This window comes from Falco cherrug, chromosome 1 (assembly GCF_023634085.1).
Source record: "Falco cherrug isolate bFalChe1 chromosome 1, bFalChe1.pri, whole genome shotgun sequence".
In the NCBI taxonomy this organism is placed as follows: Eukaryota; Metazoa; Chordata; class Aves; order Falconiformes; family Falconidae; genus Falco; species Falco cherrug.
Window position 1 is genome coordinate 88,850,585 of NC_073697.1, and position 12,358 is coordinate 88,862,942.

Consider the following 12,358-nt stretch of genomic DNA (forward strand, 5'->3'; position numbering starts at 1 on the left):
GTCAGCCTCCGGTGAGCGGCGGGGGCTGCCGGTGCCGCTCTGCTCCCGCCGGGGACGGTGCGCCTGGAGGGGTCCGGCTCCGGGGTCGCCGGGGCCCAGAGCCGGGCCCGGGCCCGGGGGTTGCTCGGGGCTCAGCTGGGGCCTGTCGGCTGCGCCTCTGCACTTTTAAAGATGCGGGACCTGGGTGAATCCTGGGGTGAAACATCGGCCCCCTGTGCCGGCTGGCAGCGTCCTGAGAGGGCTGTGCGTTAGGGTGAAAAACCCTCGTTTGAAAGTTTGAAAGCTTGAGCAGAAAGCTGCATAACCCTACAGGTAATTAGCAGTAGAAATGCGGCGCCATGACTAAGTTTTCAGGTGCTTCTTACTTAACCTGCTTTTATGTTGTGGGCCTTGGATGACAACAAAACAAGGCAAACCCCCTCATTTTTAAAGTGCCATTTGATCATGCTGGAAAGAGAAAAAAACCCTGTTGCATCTTGGTTTGTATGTCATCTTCCCAGTTCTGTTTTTGCTTCTTTTAGGGAAGCAGTTTAGTGATGGAGTTTGCGTGGTAGCTGCTAGGCACAGTGCTTTAAAATGTTAACTTTGGAGAAATGTTTGGTGGTTGCTGGTTGAAAGCTACAGCTTTGCTAGGTATGTCACTCAGTTGGGGATTCTTTTTGGGTGTTGAACTTGCTTGGAGCTTGGCAGAGCCCTCGCGTATCTTGGGCTGCTCTTGCCAAAAAGCATGAATAGCCAAAGCGTGAGGCTGCCTGGAGTGGCTTTGCAGGTTTGGGAGCCATCCTCCCATCGCACCGTGCAACTGCTCCTGGGTGATGCTCTCTCCTTCGTAAATAGGAGAGTAAGAACAATGGTGCGCTTTGAAATCCCCTGGTTCTTTCTCTTCGAAATAACTCTTATGAGCCAGACTAATAAAGTGTAACAGTATTAGTGCACTGCGTTTAAGTAAGTTCCCAGTACAGCTGAAAGACAATTGGGTCAGTGTAGGCAGTCTTACTGAAATAACTAACTTGGATGTTGAAACTGCTCTTGTGTGTGCCTTGCTTTGTTTTAGCTTGTTTCTGGCGGTGCAGTAAATACATACAGCTTATGATATGCTCTTAAGTGGCCAGAAAAAAACCCCAACACCCAGCCATGGAGTTGCTTAGGGCTAGAGGCTTTTCTTTGGGAGAAGATAGTATGTAAAACTGATTTCAAGTAACCTTCTTTATAGCTGGCATTAAGTGCTACAGACAGCTGAATTAATGGTTGAAAAGGTTTAGCAGAGATTTGTAGCTGTGTGTACTTTTACAGATGGGTTGATTTGACCCTGAACTTTGCTGATGTTGAGCACTGTAGCCTCCTAGAAATTAGAAAGTGGCATTTTTCATATTGTGTCAGAACATTTGTTGCTCCAGTCTGATACTAAATCTGTCAGCAGCCGATGCTTGATTAAGACAAGTTTTTCACCAAGGTTTGCTTCTTTAAGGCAAACGTAGTTTGTTTTGGTTTTTTTCCTCCACTGGTGCTCTAATGTACCTGCTTTAGAGATTTGTGGTGCTGTAGCCATGCTGGCAGAAGCATCCTTCTTGTGAGCAAACCTTAACTCTCATCTGCTCAGGTTATACACCACTGGCTTTGAAACCAGTAGCATTAGGATTCCTCTATGGCAGCTATGTATGCGTTCCTCGAAATTTTGCTTGAACCATATGTATTCCTGAACCTAATGCGAAGTTATCCAACTGGATGTATTGTTGCAGCTAGAAGTCCTTGCTGCATGAGGAATTTCCAAATTCCACTTGGAATACATTCATCCATCCTGTTTACTTGGAGGCTCCAGTGAGTGTGGTGGTTGAGCTGTCCATGGTGATGCCTCTCCTTCCTCCTCAGAAGAGAGCCCATCACTTCAGGGTGGCCTCACATCTTTTTGCCGATGTTGTTTGCTTTTTAGCTTACTTTGATATCTTGAATCTACTGTCCCAAATAGATCACCCATTTAGTAGATTAAATAGTATGTGGATTGATCCTGAAACAGAGGATGGCTAACCTAATAACAGCAGGGAAAATCTGGTTCATGCAAGTGCAGAGGATGTACAGAATGAAATTTGTCGTTTTAATCAATGGTGAAGAAGTATTCCTTGTCTTTTTGGGGGAGGTGCATGGATTTCCTCAGAAAGGGAAGTGTATTTGGACTTAGAATTTATTTTCCTAGTGGTGTTTTTCTTTTTCCTTCTTTAAACCTGTGTGTTGTAGCAACTGTCTCATTGGTTTAGAAGGGATGCCTGCAGCTTGCTTAGCTTAAATCTGTACTTGGAACTATCAGCTGAGTGCTGCAGAGTGATGGGAGGTTTTATGTACTCTGAGATGAATGTGTAGTCCCTTCACAATTCAGTCCCAGCGAATCAGGCACCTCTTTGTGCTTCCATGTTAATTTGACGCTAGCTTTGTATCCATGTTCTTGCTGTGCTCTTCAGATAAATAAAACCTTCTTTTAAGCCTCCTCAACTGTAGTATCTTTTCAGGCAATCTGAAAGCCAGTGATTTTATGTGGACTTATTTTTTCCACATTTAACGTGAGATGGGTTTTAGTAAATTAGGGGAGAAATTAATTAAAATTTGTTTTTTCCTGATTTTTTCCATCTTGGTTACATGAGTCTGTTTTACACTACTGCGTCACTAACAGCATCGGGTACTTCCAACATACCATGACATCCTCCCTAGCCGTGGAGGCTTGGGTTCCTGAAGGTATGGTGGGCAGTTAAATTTTTCTGAATCTGTGGACTTTTAATGGTAATTTTGTGTCTCTGAGAATCTCTGCTCAGATTTTGTTGTCCCATTATCTGCTTTCCTGTTCTAACAGTTTTGGCCATCAACTGCTTGTTTTGACTAGTTGCCTGCTTTATAATTGTTGTTATAATTGTTGAAAGAGGTTTGGTTTTTGTTGTTTTTTTTTTTTTAAGTAGGGCATTTCTCTTTGAGTTGTTACTCATGTGTTTGGAAGCTGCTGATGTGAATTGAAGCTGAACGTATTGGACTTTTCCAGCTATATGGGTATACAGTGAAGGACTAAATATATTTGTTCCTATAAACACTTACTGAATTGATTATATCTGGTGTTCAGGTACTTGCTCTTGGGGATATTTACTACAGTAGGGTTTGGCTTAATATTATCTTTTCTGGGACAACTTGAAACATCTGCTTTGGGTTATCTGACTAGCTGGCTGAGAGCTCTTGTCTTTATGTGAAGAAATATTTCAGTGATGTGTTAACTGAGCCACAGTAAACTGTAGTGGTCCTAGCTTGGATTTAGACTGAGTTTCTGAACACTAATGTATTTTTTTGGTTGCTGAAAAAACATCGGAGATGTAAATAATTACTAATTCAGTTTTGCAGCACAGTTTGAGAATATGTAAGAAACTGCTGTTTCTGTCAACATCCCATTGCACAATCAAAAATCAAAGGTTTCAGCGTCTTTAACATTGGGAACTTAAACAGTCTGGAATAACTAGGATGACATGTTTCAAAATATTGTTTAGAGGATTAATTAAGATCATTGCTAAAGACAATAACATGTTTTCATATTTCTCTAACATGATACTGCTGCTTGCTAATGGAAAACACTTTAACTTGGTCAGGCTTTATATTGGATTTTGTAATAATGGTTTAGTACAGAGCCTTGTGAATGTAGGTCATCGGGCTTTCTTATTAGAGCATTTGCCAGGCAGCTAAAAGCCAGTTGAGTTCTTGTTCTTGCAGCTTTTTTCCTCCACTTCAAAGCTAGCTAGAGGAAGTAATTTTATTTCCAAAGTTCTGTTTTTGAAAATTTTGCACAATTTATCTAATTGGCAATGCTTAGAAAGACTTGCCAGTCCAAGTGGTCTAATAAAAAATACCCACAACTTCAGCTTGAAGATTGAACTTTTCATACACTTCGGTGTTTGCTTGCACGCAGCTGGCAATTATACTCTTACTGGTGGGGTGTTGGTATCTTGACACAATACAGTTGACAAGTGTGTTTAAATTGCCAGCTCTTTCTTGTCACTTAATAAAAAATTGTAGGTCTTAAATGCAAGGCAGAACTCCTGGAAGTAGAAGTCTAAACAGACCCACGATCAACATAATTTCAAGGTGATCCACTTGTGTGCTGTGACTGAATGTCTGGTTTGCGTTCTTCTGCTCTGAAGGGAGTTTGTTGGCAGGCAAATAGAAGCCTGTATTTTGCCTTTTGTTCACTGTCTCTACCTTAGCAAGAGCTGTGCTGAGTAACACTTACCCAGTTCCATGTCGTTGCTAGCTGCAGTCCCTGCCTTTGTTCAGCTGAATTCCCAAGTGAGGGCTTCTAGATGTGAGGGGCAGAAGGGTTTTTATCACACCTCCTCAAGTTTTGCTGAAAGCAGGGCTGGGCTTTCTTCCAGTTTTATGTTCCCCCCTCATCCTCTTCTTAATCCACTGGTTTTAGGGTTGGGGTTTTTTTACTTCCTACTGTTAAGTATTAGTGTGCTCCTTTCCTGGTGTTCCTGTGCTCTGCTGTTTGCTGTTACAAGCTGCAAAGCGAGGTTGATGGGTTTGAAAAGGCTTTCATGCGGCTGCTATCAGTGTAGCAGAGAGAAAAGGCGGAAGGTATCAGACCTTATTAGCAGGTCTGATACTTTAAGACTGGTAATTCCTGGTGTTAATTATAAGGCTTTTTTTTTTTTTTCCTCTTTGCTACTAGTCGTGGCTACAAAGTAAAGGAGAAGAAATTCAGTAGGCAGAGGGCTGTTTGCATGCATTGCTCTGGTTCTGAGAAGTAATAATGGAGAAGGGGAACATGAGGGTTTGCAAACATGCGACTTCTACGTCCCTTTGGTAGGTTTGGGAGTAAAGGAAGATTAAGCCAGAACAGCAGAAGTGACGGAGAGCAGCCCTGCAGCCTCTTGCTGTAGCACGAGAAGGCAGCTGTTGAAGTGCAGCTTCGTTCTCAGTAATTAAGGGGAAAGGCACAGCTAGCTTGAAGAGAGAAGAATTTTAGATGCTAAGTGTGAAAGATGTAAAGTCCCCTAGTGAATGACAGACAACCAGCCAATACTCCAATGAATTACCCTGTCTCCTGGAATTAGCTTTGTTAGGGCTGGTTTTGATGTTGAATTGTAGTGCAAGATGGATCTCTCTGGTCCATCTTTGAGTAGTGCCTGGTTCTCTGGGGTTTTATGTGGTGAATTCTTCTAACTTTTATAAGGTCTTGTTTAATCTGATGGGATGCATTTAATTTATTTTGTGATTAGCAGCACTTCTTGTTGAGCTTGCATGCGTTGCACTGTGCAGAGCCTGCACACCCCAAATTGAATTTCTAGTACCTGAAGCTTGGCCAGAGCAGAACCTGGAAACAGCTCAGCAGCATTCCTGCTCCTGCCCTTCAGGGTTTAACGTGGGTGCTTGAGTTTGTCTTGTGTTTTGAAATGAAGTAAGTGTGTGAGGGGTTCTTGCACTGATAACTTGAGAAAGGAAGTCCTTGAGATGGAAAAGGAACAGATCACAGCTGATGAGAGGCTCTGCTGGTCCTTGCCTCTGTGATCTCAAGGACTAACCTGTGATGGGAAGAGGTTTGCTAATCTTTTGTTCTGTGTAGACTGATAGAAACTTAGGGCTAGAAGGGATACTAAGAGATTGCATCATTTGTCATCTTGTCCCAAAACAAAATCTCATAAACCCGGGCGATTCTTGAAGGATATTAGTCTGGCACATTTTTAATGATTTCCTGTGATAGAGACTCCAAACACCAGATTCTTTTGGTCAGTCTAGTTGCCAGTCTGTTGCTTGTTCTGCAGTTGCAACTTACTATTAATGTCTAAATACAGTGTTGTGCATGTGTCTGTCGTATGCCAGAGTTTTAAATAACAGTTTGGCAGTTTCCCAAGACCGTTTGGATGCCAGGACCCACCAGTTTCTCAGCGGTGGGTGCCTGGCAGTGCTGTTCCTTCCTGGCTTTCCAGTCTCTGGAAGGGTTTCCATAACCATTCAAGATCCTTGCACGGCAAGCTCACACCTTTGCACTGTACTTCCCATGATGGTTTTGTAGAGAACCTATTCAGTTGAGGAGAAATCACACATCGTTTGGTGAAGTCGTCCTTGAGCTGTAGCAGAACTCTAGCTACCGAGTTGCTTAAAAATGTGAGTTCGGGATTAACCTTCAATCTGCATTCCTCAAACTGAAATACTTGGGTATCTCATGGTTTCCTGTGAACTGTTTAATTTTGTTGTTGTATTAAATGGTCAGCCTGCTAATTCTGGGTTTGATGAAGAGCATTTTAATGGTATTTGCTATATGGAACTCCTAACGAAGTTGTTACTAGTGTTTGATGCCTACCATTTAGATGATTTAGAAATACAATTTTAAATTTAATGGCAATTGATAGTTGGCTCATTAACTATAGCTAAACAGAATAACATTCAACTTCCTAGTTAATTAAAATTGGTTGATCTAACCATTATATTTAGCTTCTGTTCTGTTTATTGATTAGTGCTTGACAATTGTCAGCCAGCTCAGTGGGTAGAGATGCAGAATTAGCTTTTAGTGGCTGCTCTTGGGACGTTTCCCTTAACTTACTGATTTTTTTCTTTGTCCTATTTTCCTGTAGCTTTTTCCTGTGTTGTCTTCTCTTTCATATACCTCCTGTGCTGTGCTTCCTCATACCTTTCCTGCTATGAGACCAGTTACTTGGAATACCCAGTGAAATTATTTGGGAACCAAAGCTAGCAGAAAAACGGGATTAAGTGCCGTTTCTGGTAGAACGATCCTGGGTGTACTGGGCTGGCTGCAACTGTTTTCTTGAGGGAGCTTTAGATGTTGCTTTGAAATGCTGAAGCCTCCATCAGTTTGTGATTTGACGTTCAAATCTGCATTGCTGAGTGGGCAATGCCACAGCAGCTGAGGTTTGAAGTGGGTGAGTGCAGCCCTTAGATCTGTGTGGAGGGAGGTCAGCTCCAGCCTGGACTGTGGCTCTCCCAGCCCAGCTGTGCCCTCAGATCTCTGTGGGAAGATAGATGGGGTGATAAAAGGGTAGGTGTCTGAGAAGAATTTTATGTAAAACTGAGTTAGTGTTTTCCTTCAGTATCTGAATGTTTTGTCTGTGCTAATATTTCTTTAGCAATTTAAATAGAAAGGTTTCTTCTGACTTAAAAGTAATGTGTCATCTTTTATACAATTTAAAAGAAAGCAAATAACCCTGTTTCTAATACCTGCTTGATTTGAGTTTGTGCCCAAGTAGGATTTTGCCTTATGTACACTTAACTTTGAAAACATGTTGCAACTTCTTTTAATCTAGGGGTGATCAAAACTGTATTTGTGTTTTCTGTCTGGATTTGTGAAATTGTTATGCCTAAATTCCTCTTTACTGATTAAAATACAATAACATAGATGTACTCTGTTAATGAGATCTTGGAAAAACCTGTATGAAGAACTGTGGATCTTGCAGGAGTGAGATCCAAGTGCAAGGGCTTAATGTGAAGCATTGCCTCCCCTCCCTCCCCTCCTTCCGTACTGGTAGTAAGTGGATTGGAGAGAAATGGTTCAAAGGCACTATAGTATAGGAGTGATCATCTGTGTCTTTTTGAGCAGTAATGAAGCTGAATATAATTTTTCTATTGATGCAACAGCTAAAAAATGGCAAAGATCAAGCTTCATGGTGTAGTACCTGACACATGTGCATGATAGAAGCTGGTTGAAGAGCTGAAGAGCGCTGGCAGTACATGAGCTGTTACAAGGTGTGGGAAATGAGAAAATTACCCTTAAAGGGTTAGCTGGCTTTTTGTAAATGTGTTGGACTTTTATTTCCTGACTTCTGATAGAACTGTTAAACTTAAGGGTTTGATATGAAATTTCTGTTTAGGTATTTGTTTTACTATGGAACTAGAAAGCACAGTATCTCGTACAATGTGGACAAACACATCAGTGACTGACACTGGCTGCATTCCTGCCGTGTTCAGCTTCAGCTGAGCAGGGGAATGCTATTCAAAGCACGAGCCATTTGCTCTAGTACGTGATAGCCACTGCACCAGCTACTGTGCAAAGGATAAAACGGGTTTTCCGTATGTGAGGTCAGAATATTTCTGTATATCAGATTTTTGCTTTTAAGTGTTCTAGGTGATTGCTCATGAAGTTTTGTACAAGATGTGAAGAAAAAAATGAAATGGGAGCAAAAGCTTTTTTTAGTGCGACCTGCATTTGAATAGTGCTCATGTACATGTTTCCTGTCTCCCTGAATTGTTAGATTCTTATTTAAGACCACATTTTTTTTATTCAAGACCATGACCTTCCTTAGGGCCCTGTAGAGAGCTGCTTTCATGTTCATTTGGTTTTGAAATTAAGAAATGACATTTATTTTTGTAGAATGGGGTGGTTAAAAATATCTGATTTCATAGGTAGGATTTTGTCACCTGTTTGGCATTAAAGACTATTGCAGTTCCTTGTGTTTTAATTCAGTGAGGTATTGTAAATACATACTTGGCCTTAAATTACATGTTTTTATTGATTTGTTTGCATTGCTGTTGTAGTGAAAGTTTGAGGATATGATTAAATACTATTCAGTCCTGGACTGGGGGCAGGAAGCAAACCCGAAAGATGAGATACTAACTTTTTTGTTTTCCTGCAAAGTAGGAACATGTGTTGTCTTGTCAAAAGTAAAATGGGCTTACTAACTAACAGTGCTGAAATCTGGCAATTCCTACTTTCAGTTTAATGGTGGCTACAAATTAGCCTTGATTGCTCTGACAGTTCTTGAATTGCTGTTATCGTGTTTCATCTGAATGCTCTTCTTGTTGAAACCTGATCTAAATGAAATACTAATATAGTTAATGTAAAACTTTGGATTTAAATTTTTCTTCCCTCTGGAAAACTCTGATCTTTGTAGAGTATTTGTTGGGTTTTAGCATTTATTTTTTTTTTTACACTGACAGTTTATTTCATCAAAGGGAATACAGCTTCTTTCCTTAGTGATGCTTCTTAAATGAAAGCTGGTTTGCATAGGAATAAATATTGGTCCAAAATTACTTGATAGGATGTGTACTACTCTAATCCTGACAATACAGTTGGTTGGAAGAGGAGACAAACCATCTTACATGCTTAGATTTTTTGGTGTAATTTTGAGTAGGCAGCTACCAGGTATTAGGTTAAGATAAAGAAGCACTTTCTAGTTCACTTTCAGCAGCAGTTTCTCTAGACTGTTTTTAGAGGCTTTTCAGCAAGCATCTTGTGCAGAGACTGTCAGAAATTAAAAAAAAAAAAAAAAGTTCCTGGTATTCAAATACTTCCGATTGCCAGACTGGTCCTTCAAGGGTTGCAGGCACCACTGTGTAGTTATGAACATCCCAGAGGTGACTCTGAAATGTACTTGAGATTCTATAGGTGAAGGGCCAGTGTAGATGCTTCCTGGGAGGAAAGAGGTGCAGGTGATGCTGAAAACTTGTGAAGACAACAGCTGAGAACCAGATGCTTTTTTCTTGTTCAGAATGACCCCAGCTTTGTGAAGAACTGCAAATGAGCGAGCAGAGTATGTGTCATGAATATGATGGTTTAGAGTATTTCGATGCAGTGGAGTATGAGGATCTTGTCATAAAAGCTGTGTTTAGAGGAAGGTGAAGGTTTGAAGTGGGGATTGAATATGGAATCTGGAAAAAGCTAAGCTGAGTTACCAGGTAGTTTAGGTATTTGTGGTGTATGTGGGATAATCTGCCAGTCCCAGCCTGACTATATGGATTATAGGGGGGGAAGTACTGTTTCTGATGGTGCTCTTTTCTGGACAGGATTGATTACTTGCTGAGTATTTCACTACTGATGTCATTCTTAATGGACTTTTTCTCTGTTGTTGCATTTGTTGGGAGAATTAATGTTGTGTGTGTGAGACTATTTAAATTCTGTGTGAGGAATAGTGCTGTTTTCTTAGCACCCATGAGCATGTTTCATAAGTAGTGGGGTTTAATGAAACCTGGACTCCAGTGCGCTTGTCTCCTATGTCCCTATACTTCCTCTGCTGTAGTACACTTGCGTCACACCATGGATTTATTAAGGCTATGTTTTCCCATGTCCCCTCTGTCTGTCCACAATACATCCTCTGGGATGAGGAAGCTGGGAGTCCTGCAGGGTCTTGTGCAAAGGTCTAATTACCCCAGGTCACTGCTTCCCTCTGCTCCCACCTGGGAAGCCACCCCACCGTGGTGACAGTGCGACACATGTGCTGGTGGGCTGACAACTGCTGAGCGATGCAGACCACATGGGGGTTTCCTGCCTTTTGAAGGGGCAGGGCTGTCATTGCTTCATTCCCTTACGTTGGCTGTAGGCTTTCCAAAACTTGCATTGCACTCTGTATTTTTTTTGGTTGTTTTCCTTAAGCTTGCTGGAAATTGTTGAGTGAATTTAATTGTGAGGTGTGATTGGCACTTTCACAGTCCACTTACTGGTTGGGCTTTATTTAAGGAAAGGGACAAAAATTTGGTGCTGCATAGGTTTAAGTCGCTTGTACTAAAATGCTTAAGTCCCACCTAAGGCTGTGCAAACCATCTGAAGTCCTGAACAGGATTGTTGATGTAGAGGAACTGTAGGCTTTAATTTTGAGCCCTATTAAAGGGTTCTCAAGTACCCATGACTTTGTTTTTGTTTGTACTGAGTGCTGTTTGTGCCAGTGCTGTATTTTGCTTTTCCCTTCTGCCTGTTTACTTACTGTCATAATATAACGGTTTCTTGGGGGTTGTGAGAGTGTGGAATGCAAGCCTCTTGCTTAGCTGGTATCCTCACTGCTATGAAAATAAACTGGTTTTCAGTTTGGAATGCTGCATTGCTTAATTCATGGTATATTTTTGGCTTAATTCAAGTAGAAAGTTGTATTTTCTGTGTGGTTTTAGCAGTACGTGGGAATTGGGAAATACATTTTTTCTGCCTCAGTCCTAGGAATAAGTGTCCACATTCATAAAGCACAACGTCTGTATTTTCTAAGTCTTAGGAAATCGTAGCCAGGGTTCCCATTCAAGAAGCTGTGATGTTGTTGCTTTGGCTGAATGCCGAGTCTGTTGTGCTGCTTAGCTTTTTTTTATTATTTGTTTTTATTTTTTTTTTAATCCTTATTGGCATTGAGTCTGCCCTCCAGACAAAGAGCAGACAATGAATTGCATTGAATGACACTTGTGAGCAAGGAGAAACTGGGTCAGTTCCAAGCTTGTGCAGGGTGTAGGTATAACACTGATATTGAATCATAGAATTGTTTAAGTTGGAAAAGACCTTTAAGATCATAGAGTCCAACCATTAACCCACTGCTAAACCATGTCCCTAAGCGCCACATCTCAATACCTGCAGGGATGGTGGTGACTCAACCGCTCCCTCAGCTCCTCCTCATAAGGCTTGATCTCCAGACCCTTCGCCAGCTTTGGTGCCCTTCTCTGGACACGTTCCAGCACCTCAGTGTCTTCCTTGCAGTGAGGGACCCAAAACTGAACATGCTGTAAGGTGTGTTCAAGGTGTGGACTCACTAGTGCCCAGGTACAGGGGGATGGTCAATTCCCTTGTCCTGCTGCCCACACTATTTCTGATACAAGCCAGGATGCTGTTGGCTACCTGGGCATGCTGCTGGCTGTTGACCAGCACCCCCACCGGGTCCTTTCCTGCCAGGCGGTTTTCCAGCTGCTCTTCCCCAAGCCTGTAGCATTGTGTGGGGTTGTTGTGACCCAAGTGCAGGGCCTGGCACTGAGCCTTGTTGGACCTCATGCATGGCCTCAGCCCATCCGTCCAGCCTGTCTAGATACCTCTGCAGAGCCTTCCTGCCCTCCAGCAGATCAACACCCCTGCCCAGCTTGGTGTCATCTGCAAACTTACTGAGGGTGCACTCGATCCCCTCGTCCAGATCATTGATACCAAACGGGACTGGCCCCAGTACTGAGCCCTGGGGAACACCACGTGTGACCAGCGCAGCTGGGTAACTCCATTCACCACCACTCTGGGCTTGGTTGTCCAGCCAGCTTTTTACCCGGTGGAGAGTACACCTGTCCCAGCCATGAGCAGCCAGTTTCTCCATGAGAATGCTATGGGAAAGACTTTACTAAAAGTCTAGGTAACCAACATCCACAGCCATTCCCTCATCCGCTAAGCGGGTCACCTTGTCATAGAAGGAGATCAGGTTTGTCAAGCGGGACCTGCCTTTCATAAACACCTGGTGGCTGGGCCTGATCACCTGGTTGTCCCATACGTGCTGCATGATGGCACTCCAGATAATCTGCTCCATAACCTTCTCCAGCACTGAGGTCAGATTGACAGGCCTGTAGTTCCCTGGATCTTCCTTCCAGTTCTTCTTGTAGATGGGTGTCATGCTTGCTAACTTCCAGTCAATTGGGACCTCCCCAGTTAGCCAGGGCTGGT

At 42.5% G+C, this 12,358-nt stretch overlaps 1 protein-coding gene across 2 annotated transcripts in view; it reads left to right on the forward strand.

Annotated features, from left to right (window-relative positions):
• The window catches only part of DGCR2 (DiGeorge syndrome critical region gene 2), a 51,095-nt gene that overhangs the window by 536 nt on the left and 38,201 nt on the right, over positions 1 to 12,358 (forward strand). The gene's annotated exons all lie outside the window — the stretch shown is intronic.